Genomic DNA, 9,790 nt, shown 5'->3' on the forward strand with positions numbered 1-9,790 from the left:
TTCACTGCTGTTGCTGAATTATCTGCCAGTGGTGGGTGAATAAATATTTTAAATGTACCTGCAGAAGGGAGAACCTGGATAAGGTCATAAACAGGAAATACCTATTGGTCTCCTTATTGCAGAGCACTTCAAATTTTAGTTGTTTTTTTTTTGTTGTTTCAACTTAACTTGGAAGGTCAAGAATTAGGGTGCCAGCGTTCTTAAATTTCTATCTAGATTATCTTATTTCTAATGTATGTGGGATAAGACTATCTTGGAACTAATCAGATCAAAGAGAGGTGACTGTATATCCAATACTTTGTGCAAAGTAATCTGTCTTTTAAAGTATTAAGGCTGCAAAATTTAGTACAGAAGTAGTACAGAAACAGGGAGATCATTTTTCATTTCATCCATAATATGTTGATTTGATATTCAGGGAAGAAAATGAAAATATTATAAGATCAGCATGGATTCTAAATATATCTGTAATAAAGATATATTAAACAGTATGCCGTTAAATAGTACTGTTTCCTGCAGTAATAGATCTGTTGCCTGTAGTTTGCTTGGGATATACTATTTAGTCTGATTTGCCCTCATTTATAAGGATGTTCTAGTTACATTTGAGCTGAACTGAGTTGTGAAAACACTAAGACAAACAAGTTTTACAGATGGTATGATGATGACCTCACATTGTGGTCTAGACAGGCTAATGAAATGACTGACTAACAGAAAGAAACCTCCAAAATTGTGTAAAATACAGGTTCTGATGAAGATTAAAAATGAAGCTATTGGACACATAGAAATTGAAATGTTGTCTATGGAATGACAGTTTTCATTGAGATGTAATGAGACCACTTCGATGTCTGCACCTACTGGGTAAAATAGTGTTTGAGTAGATATTCAGGCTTAGTATCTGTGTGAAAGTCTGCTCTTTAGACCAGGGACTCTGTAAACCCAACAAAGACAACCCAGATGTACATATTGACTTAAACCAAATCTGTATCTAGGTGTTCGTTTGCAGGGATATTTTCCATAACTGTTTCTCCCCTGTATGACACTATCAGAGGCAGAAATAACTACTGTGGGAAGCTGGTAGTTTTTCACTGATTGAAGTTTTCCTTAACAGTTAACCACAAAAAAAAAAAAATTTAAAAAAAATAAAAAATTAAAAAATAAATTAAAAAAAATCATCTGGTTCTGATTTGAGATTTTCTTATTTTGTGTCTCTAATTCAATTAATTTTTAAGTGAGAAGAATGGTCTGACTGTTTGTATCCTGATGGTGTTAAAAACACCAGAAGCAGCTTACAGAATGTCAAGGTTAGTGAACAGGCTACAAGATGTGGGAAATGCAGCAAGGGCCACAGCTGTGGTTGATTATAGTTTCTTCTCATGAATTTCATCACCACGAATATGTGACTAAGTAAATTCACACTGATTTGAAGGAGTTTTGAATCACACTATCTTATTTTGAAGAGGCAGTGACTTAAAGAATCCCTGTGCAATTTTTTTAGTTTCAGAACGTAAACAGTTTGCAGAATGAGAACAAAGTCTTTATGGCTCACAGAGGAGCCCAATTACACGGTTAGGCCAAATGTGGAGAGTCTAATTCTAGCAGAGTTAACATACTCACATTTTGAACATCTGTAAAGTCTAATGTGAATTGAATGTTAAGTAAAAGCAGCTTCATTTGTTAGTAGAGTATGGCATATTGCTATTTATTTCAATGCAACTTCTTTTCCACAGGCTTCAAAGATACTGCTTTTGGAATAGTTTTTAAGGATTATGCTAGTTTAATGGAACTGATTTTCGTATCTTTCCTGACAACCAGGACTTAAATCCTTGCATGCAAGGCTCTCACAACACAGGAAAAAAAAATATATATATAAAATCAAACTAATGAATGTGAAACGATTCATACATCTCCCAACATACTTTTCATTAATTTAAAGTTTGAACTTTAGGCAGTATTCAAAAGCCTTTCAGAACAGAAAATAAATGTTGAAAATAGTAAGAAAAAAAAAGTTTCTGGCTGCCCTGCCAGGCAGGGGGGTTGGAGCTTCATGATCCTTGAGGTCCCTTCCAACCCAGGTCATCCTGTGATTCTGTAATTATTTCTCAAAGAATTAAAGCATGAGTAGACAAGTTATTGAGCTGTTATTGCTGCAAAGATGAATGTTGCCTGGTTTATATCTCAGAAGTAATTTTGGGGGAAAACCTTACAGGCTTTGGAATGAGGAATATTTTTCTATTTCTGATATTAAGGAATTGGCAGCTGCTTAAATAAGCTCAGTAGTATGGTATGTCAACCCAAGTACTGGGGAAAGACTCCTTGGAAAGATTCACTGCCAAAATCCTCCAGTGCACATCCCTATCATTAAAGCAGCCTTTGCAAAGGCACATCAGGTTGTTCTTTGACCTGGAAATAGGACAAATAAGCAGCACGCCAGGACTTGCTCCTTACTGGTAGGTCTAAGTTTTGAGACAGGCACCTCCTCATTAAATACCACTCCTTGGAAATATGTGATTCTGGACACAGCATAGCTTACTTTGCTAGTGTGCTTCACCACAGGGCCAGCTGTCCGGTGTTTGGGGTGTGAATACATACTGAGTGCTAGAGGTATAAGAAAAACATCAGAGCTAGACTGTGCCTTGAGGCACAATTGATTCTTGTTGATTCTACTGTCCTTCCTGTTATATCTTATGATATTTTCTGTACTCCATTCTGTTCACCCCATAAGACATCCATGTGAGCAGCTCTGTGGTTTTATTTTCATGTCTAAAACAAGTTGCTGTAATCAGCTTTTCTGTAACCTTAACTGTAGTTGTTACGAACATATTAAAGTATTACTTTCCAGGCTCAGCCTTGATGTAACTCCATGATTAGAGGCTTAAATTCCAGTGTGGGGAAAGTCTATAACAAAACTGAAGCTCTCTTTAATTTCCTGTGATTCAGCATGCTTGACAGCCACCCAGGTTTTTTTCCCTTGCTGTTAGGTTTGGGACTTGCCCTCTGAGTGCCAGAGTATTGCTGCTGCCTCTCCAGCTCATTGTTCCCGATTGCATCGGTGATGATTAACCCCTTGTCCAGCACTAGCTTGGAGGCAAAGATGTGTCAAGTGAGCATGCAGATGCTGTTAAACAGACCCAAGCCTCACCAAAAGCACACTTACTTCAAGAGAAAAGTGATTTTTTTGGTGATTTGAGTGTACTTTGGATTAATCCCTGAGATGCTTTCCTTTTCTAAAATGATAGTGGAAATACTGAGGGTAGTGATGTAAGGGGGCATTGAAGGCCAGAACAGAATCTTTCAAAGGGATAAGCTGTTTTATGGCCACTGGCAGTACTGTATTTCTTCTTAAATAAAGATACAGAAACAAATTTTTCATCCCTTATATGGTTATGTCTACATTGACTTTTACTATAAGAATGTGGCCTGCATATTTAGAAAGTAAGTAATGTTACAGGAGCAATCTTTTAAGTTTGTTTCCAGAGTGCATTTATTTGAAAGTCCTTTAGTTTAGCAGCTACTTGTTAATGGTATTTCCTAAATTAAAAGCCATCGTGAATAGCTTCTCATTCTTCTGCTCCAAAAATAAGCACAAAATAAGCCAGCAGCTTTACAGTCAGAAAGCCTAGGAATGTAATTCTGAAGTAGCTCCAGCTGTGAAATCTAGGAAATCAGCCAGGCTGGTTTCAGCTCCCCTTAAACTAGGAACTTCCACCTACCAATAAAAGGAATGGGCACTTTGTTTATCTTTCCACAGGGTTCTGATATACATTTAAAATATGTCTAATTGAATCAGTCAATCAACTGTCAAGATGAGTCCCTTAGTAGTACCATTGATACAGTGATAATCCACCAGCAGATAATGAAATTCTTTGAACCATTCTGAGTGACACTTGAATACAAACATCTGACAGAAATTTTCAAATTAGATAATACCTCAGAACAGGTGGCTGGCACATCTCTCTTCAGTTCAGAAAGAAGTGGTGCCTGCTATTCACCAGGCACTGAAGAGGAAATTGCTCTCCCGCAATGTATTTTTTCGGTCATAGTTCATAGCAGGAGTGCAAAGTTTGGTGATTGCTTCTGAGAGATTCCTTATTTGCTTGGGTTTGGAGGGTGTGTGTTTCTTTTTGCCACTTACCTTAGGGGTTATGGTAGGAAAGACTTCAGTCATTGGATAGTTATTTCTTGGTACATCTGGACAATGCATGATTGGATTCAAAAGCTAAATTAGAAATACAAAAAAAAAAGCCTGTTTAAGTGGAATAGGATTTCTCACATTTTTTTCTTTAAAAAAAAAAAGAAAAGATCTGTCTTAATGTAAAGCATTTTCTTTACAGTTATTTTGTCCTCTTGAAAACTTTTAAATGAGGACTTTTTTTTCAAAGGAAAAACTGAATGTTTTTATTTGAACTTCCCAAAATTCGCCCTAACCACTGTTGTTTATACACACATGCTCACACATATACATACACTTAAAGCTATTCTACAGATTCACTGATAATTTATCTGAAGATGCTGATGTGAATTTAGCGTTTGCATAAAATGCTTCTCTTTCTTTTTTTTTTTCTTAGAATGCCATTTGCTTACTCATCTAGCATAACTGCAGATACATCTTGCAGTGGGCAACTGATTCCTCTTTTCTCTCTCAAGAGAGCTTGCAAATGGCATGTTTTCTTGATGGTTCCTTGCGTCATGCTGAAAAATTGTCCTGGTAGGTAGCAGATCTAAATTATTCTGTTTTTGCTTTGTTGTCTATAATATATACCTAAATTATACCTTCTGTTTTTATCTCCACTTTCCATTTTCATGTTATTTTACACAATTATTGCTCACATAACTCAGCCTTACCTACTAAAGAAATTAAGTGAGTTTTTGAACCTGAATTCACTTCATACTTTTCTCCTGCTTTTGTGGCATTCTTAGTTGATGGTTAGTTGTTGTTGTTGTTCTTTTTTTAACTATTCTAAGGCTATGAAATGTCAAGAAGTTCTGGTACTGACAGAATTTCAAACTACTGGCTTATTTATTTTAAATTATAAATAACTCAAGGAAACAACTTACTTGTCTGTAAGATTGTGCTTCTTCCTTACTTCTGAGTTCTGTAGACTTGGGATTCAAGAGATTCTTCCAATGTTTTCTGCAGCATGCTTTAGAGCTGTGATGTAAAGTAAAGTATGCTTGCAGTAATCAGTAATGTAAAGGCAGGCCAGTAGCGCTCAATGCAGGTTTCAGTGCTGTTCCATCAACCTTCATTTACCGTTTGTGGTTCTGTGGCCAGAATATTATTCAGGGTATTAATTCATAGGATTTCTGAGAAACAACACAGTGGGTGGGCTGTAGGAGGAAGACAGAACTAGTTATTAACTGGATTTACCCTTCTGCTGACAAGCCTGTCCCTGAAGGGCACAGATCTTAGTCAGCAAGCGGCAAGTGAGGTACTGATTTATGAAAATCAATACATTAGATAGGCACTGATGTGTATTATTGAACAGAATTGCCCCTCCCTGGAGCTTTGCACAACAGACGCTTTTGGGAATGAGAGAGGTCAGCCCTGCTATGATGCACAAATGACAGCCATGAAAGCTGAGGACTTGAATGCTGAGTACTGACACTTAGCTCATAGTGTCAATACTCAGAAATCACCGTAATAGCTTTCTAAATGAAGTTTGCTTGCAACAACGTTTTTTTTTTTTTTAGGTCCTCACAAATCTAAAAAGTTAAAATCTTATTATGGGCCCATTTTTTCTTCTTTTTCTTTCAGACCTATAAAATATGCTGTTCTTCAGTAAGCAGTTATTCCTAAAGGCTTTTTCTTTATAATTTGGCTCAAGTGACTGCTGAAAACAAAGATGTGGGAGAGTGGGGAAGGCTCAGAGGTGACAAGAGCAGTAGAAACCAAGAATAAACCATCCAGATTACAGCACTGATGTTTGCCATTTCAGCTCCATTTCACCTGGAGGAAGGAGAAGCAAAATGAGGAACAGGCAGTAACTTACCTCAAACACTGGGGCTGCAGTTTTAGAAATGAAAATAAATACTGAATGTGTATATCATCACATCCAATAGCAAAGACAAACACAGTGATGTTTCAGGCTTTCTCTGTTGTGCTGTTGGCACGCAGCAGAGTAATTACCACGTTATCCAGCACAATCTGAATGGAACTGAGTGAAACTTAATTAGCTCCTGTCTTTTAAGCATTTCTTCATCCACAACACTTGTAATCTTTGGGGTCCTGCTGTGCAACTGTAATGTTCTACAGAAAATGCAAGCTGCTAGGGGAATCCTATTCCAAAATCTGGTCTAGTTTACCATCACATACTGTTATTCTTGTACTATGGTGGTCTGTTTTTTGCTCTTTGCTTTCTTCTGGTGTATCATTACATCCTTACTTCACATGGTACTGTACAGCAGCATGGCTGACCCATCCCCTTAACTGGAAATGCCCTTTTTGGATAAGATCATATTTATACCCTGAGTGTCTTTCTTGCAGATTTCATCCCATAGCTGTCTGTAGTCATTGCTGCACTGCCTTCATCAAATCACTTGTCTCCCTTATCTGCTCTGAATTTCTTTCTTTGCTTCTCCTGTCATTGAATCAGATGGTATTGACCCTTAAATGTCATTTTGGACTTTGATTGTGTTTTATTTTTGTGAAGAAGAGATACAAAGTAATGGGTTTGTGAAGGCTTTACCAATTTATGATTTTAGTTTTGTATTTAACATCCTTAACAATCCCCTAAGACTGCAGATTGCTTTCTTACTTTGAGTGACAACCACTGCAAAATTGTCCTTCAGGCCTTTAGAAGGTGTTCTCATTCAAGCTTAGAATTACTGTTCAGCTTATACTGAGTAGGACTGAAATGCTTCCAGATCATGCTAATTATGATGGAAAAATATTTTCTTTCGAAAACAGCTGTAAAAATAAAAATGCTGGTGAAACTCTGAGTGCTGAATTAATCCTTCTATACCTGTTTGTTTTGCAAACATACAGAATAAATACTTGTTCTACTTAAAACTGCTGATAAAACTCGTGTTACACAGCTCAAATGCATATTTGGTGAGTCTGCAGTTTAAATCACATGACAAAACTAAAAAGAGGATAAAGCAGACAGCTCTTAAAGAGTAAAAGTTCAGAGAACCAAGTTTTACAGTGACTGCTGAAGGCAAGGTTTTGTTTCATGCAGGTTTCTTCAGCTCCAGGACGGGAGTAGTCACAAGAACATTCTTCCATTCAGAAGGCATCATCACTCTCTAATGACCACTGGATTCCTTTTCCATCTATATGTCTTTGGAATCGGAGTAAACACTGAAACAAACATCACCTCAGTGCAGTTTGAGCAACTTGGAAACCATTTCTTTTTTGTCTGTTTCCATTGGTTTCATGAGTTCATAAACCACAACACTGATTCCTTTTCCCCAAGATTTTGAGCAGCCAAGGTCCTTCCTGAATGTGTTCCAATGACAAAATGCTCAGTGCAAACCATGTGCTTACTCACCAATGTTTTACCTCCACAGACTGAATCTCTCAGATGCTATTGCTGGGTTTTATTGCAGTTTTAGCTGTGGTGAAATCCCCAACTACGTCACCTTCCCAGATTTCTTTCTCAAATTCCAGATGTACTTATCTTGAATTCTTCTGATCTTGTTAGTCATTGTTTCTGTAAATAGTTCCATTATTTCCTTCATACCAGTTCACCTAGAGTACAGTTCGGTCTTTCCTAACTAGAAACCAGTCTGTCCTGATAATGTTGTCCCTTCTAGCCAGCATGGCTAGCACAAATAACATACATGTTATCCTAGGTAGAATAAGACACTTATTTTTTCTTTTTTTTTCCTTATAAAGATATCTTTGATGCACTTAAATTTATGTTTATGCTCTGCAGTCCCACCTTCCTGAAACATGGGGGAATCCAAAACAGGAGTGTCTTCCTGCTGCAGCCTCATTCAGGCACCCTGTGTAAAGGCCTCTCACTTTCCTGGGTGCAGGTTGGAGCTGGGCTCTGTTATTATGTCATTCCTGAGCTCTGCCTTTGTTTTCCTTTGAACTGCCTCCTACGTGCTGGCAGGCTCCCGAAGCGGTGCACAAAATGGTCTTTGCCCACTGTTCAAACTGCAGGCCAACCCTATATTTACTTTGTTTTGTGTGAAGAGGTTTCCTTTGTGTTCTCTTACAGGTCTGTGCTCTGGAAATGGTGCGGAAGCCTTGCAGCTTCAGCACAGCCTGGGAGCACCACGGAGAACTGTCTCAGGACATGTGGGAGGGAGGTCGCTGCTACTTTGTTCTAGGTAAGAACTACATATTCTCAACACAAGAAGCATTTGTTGCTCTTGGACTGAAACAGTTTATTGTAGAGAGTTACTTACAGCAGTGCCTCTGTGTGTACCTTAGGCTGCTAGAGGCAAGTCTTGGTGAACGCTGTTATCCCAACTATGTTTGAAAACACAGAAGAAAGTCTCAAGAATTTCATACCCCCTTTGTTTTAGAAAAAATGAAGCACTATAAAAGGCCCCCGTGGATGTCTGTAAGAATGTCTAAATTTCACCACTGGTCTGGTAACTGCCAGATGAAATGGCACTTGGGCTCTTCTCAAGTCTTTGCTCTGCTGGAAACTCACAGTTCTTTGAATATAGAATGAAAAAATGGAACATCAAATTTTGGAGATCCCCACAGGACAAATATACATAATCTTGTTGAATTTCTTCTTTAATATTTGGTGTCAGCTCCTGTTTCCGGACATCCTGCTGGTTTCTTTTGGAACTCTCTTGATTGCTGTGTGTGATTTGCACATACGCTACGTGGAAGCAGCTTCTGGCCAGTAACTCGAACTGCACACCCCGTGGGATGGCTCACCGCCCGTGCTGTAATTTGGACTAACGCAGCTGGGCAGGCGCAGTCCCGTTGGCAGAGGCGCTCCGTGGCTCCGGGCGGCCCCGCAGAGCTGAGCCGGACACGCCGCTGTCCGCCGGGCTCTCGCTGGGCACCGGGGAGTTCCGTGTGCGCGGAGCAGCAGCGGGGCGGGGGTGGGAGCCCAGCGCCACGTGTTCGTTAGGGGTTTTTCTGCTAAAACAGCGTGGATTTGACAAAGAAAAGAGAAAAGCCTGTGGATGCGGCGTTCCCCTTACTTCCGGCTTTCCGCGCCGGGACGCCGTCAGCCGGGAGCGGCCCCACCGCACCGCTTTGAAAATCCCGCGCAGCCCTTCCCCGGGGGCGGCCCGGACGGCGCCTGGGCTGCGTTCTTCGGTGAGGGTGCGGCGGGCCGGGCCCGGGCTGCTCCCCGCCACCCCTCGCCTCGACGCCTTCGCGGCTCCGGGCCGCCCCGCCCCGCGCTAACGGCCGCCGGTCCCACCGACATGGTATCACCCGCAACCCGCGCGGCGTGGTATATCCCGGCGCTGCCCTCGGCCCCCCCAGCCCCTCTCTTCCTTCACACAGAGAGGAACGAGGACGCGCCCGCCGCTCTCTCTCTTTGTGTGCGAGCGGAGCGAGGCGGCGTGCGGGCGGGCGGGCCCGAGGAGCGGAGCGGAGCCGAGGAGGGCGTTGCGCGGCGTGAGAGGCGGCGCGGGGCGGGCGGGCGGTTTGGAGCGGGGCCGCCGGGGCGGGCGGAAGGCGGCGTGGGGATCGCGGGGCGGCGGCGGCGGGTAATGATGGCGTGGTGCGCGCGGCCGCTGGGCGGCCAGGAGCGCTAAAGGGAAGGAGCCGGCGGGACCCCCCGCCCCCAGGTAGGCCGGCTCGGAAAGTTTGGGGCGAGGTGCCGGGGCGGCCCCCGAGGTGCGGAGGCGCTGGCGTGGTGGTGGGGGG

General features: G+C 41.6%; 2 long non-coding RNA genes across 2 annotated transcripts in view; one reads left to right on the forward strand and one right to left on the reverse strand.

Annotated features, from left to right (window-relative positions):
- LOC107316712 overlaps positions 1–5,758 on the reverse strand; it is a 53,913-nt gene extending 48,155 nt beyond the window's left edge. The window contains exons 1-2 of the long non-coding RNA XR_004307943.1: positions 5,053–5,758; positions 4,130–4,213 (exon numbers count right to left, since the gene is read on the reverse strand). This is a non-coding gene — a long non-coding RNA (uncharacterized LOC107316712). The remainder of the gene's footprint in view (positions 1–4,129; positions 4,214–5,052) is intronic.
- Positions 3,631–6,933, forward strand: LOC107316716. Its single transcript, XR_001556530.2, has 3 exons — positions 3,631–4,104; positions 4,563–4,702; positions 5,753–6,933. It is a non-coding gene; the product is annotated as an uncharacterized LOC107316716 (long non-coding RNA).
- Positions 6,934–9,790: the final 2,857 nt, after the last annotated feature.

The sequence above is a fragment of the Coturnix japonica genome, chromosome 7 (assembly GCF_001577835.2).
Source record: "Coturnix japonica isolate 7356 chromosome 7, Coturnix japonica 2.1, whole genome shotgun sequence".
NCBI lineage: Eukaryota > Metazoa > Chordata > Aves > Galliformes > Phasianidae > Coturnix > Coturnix japonica.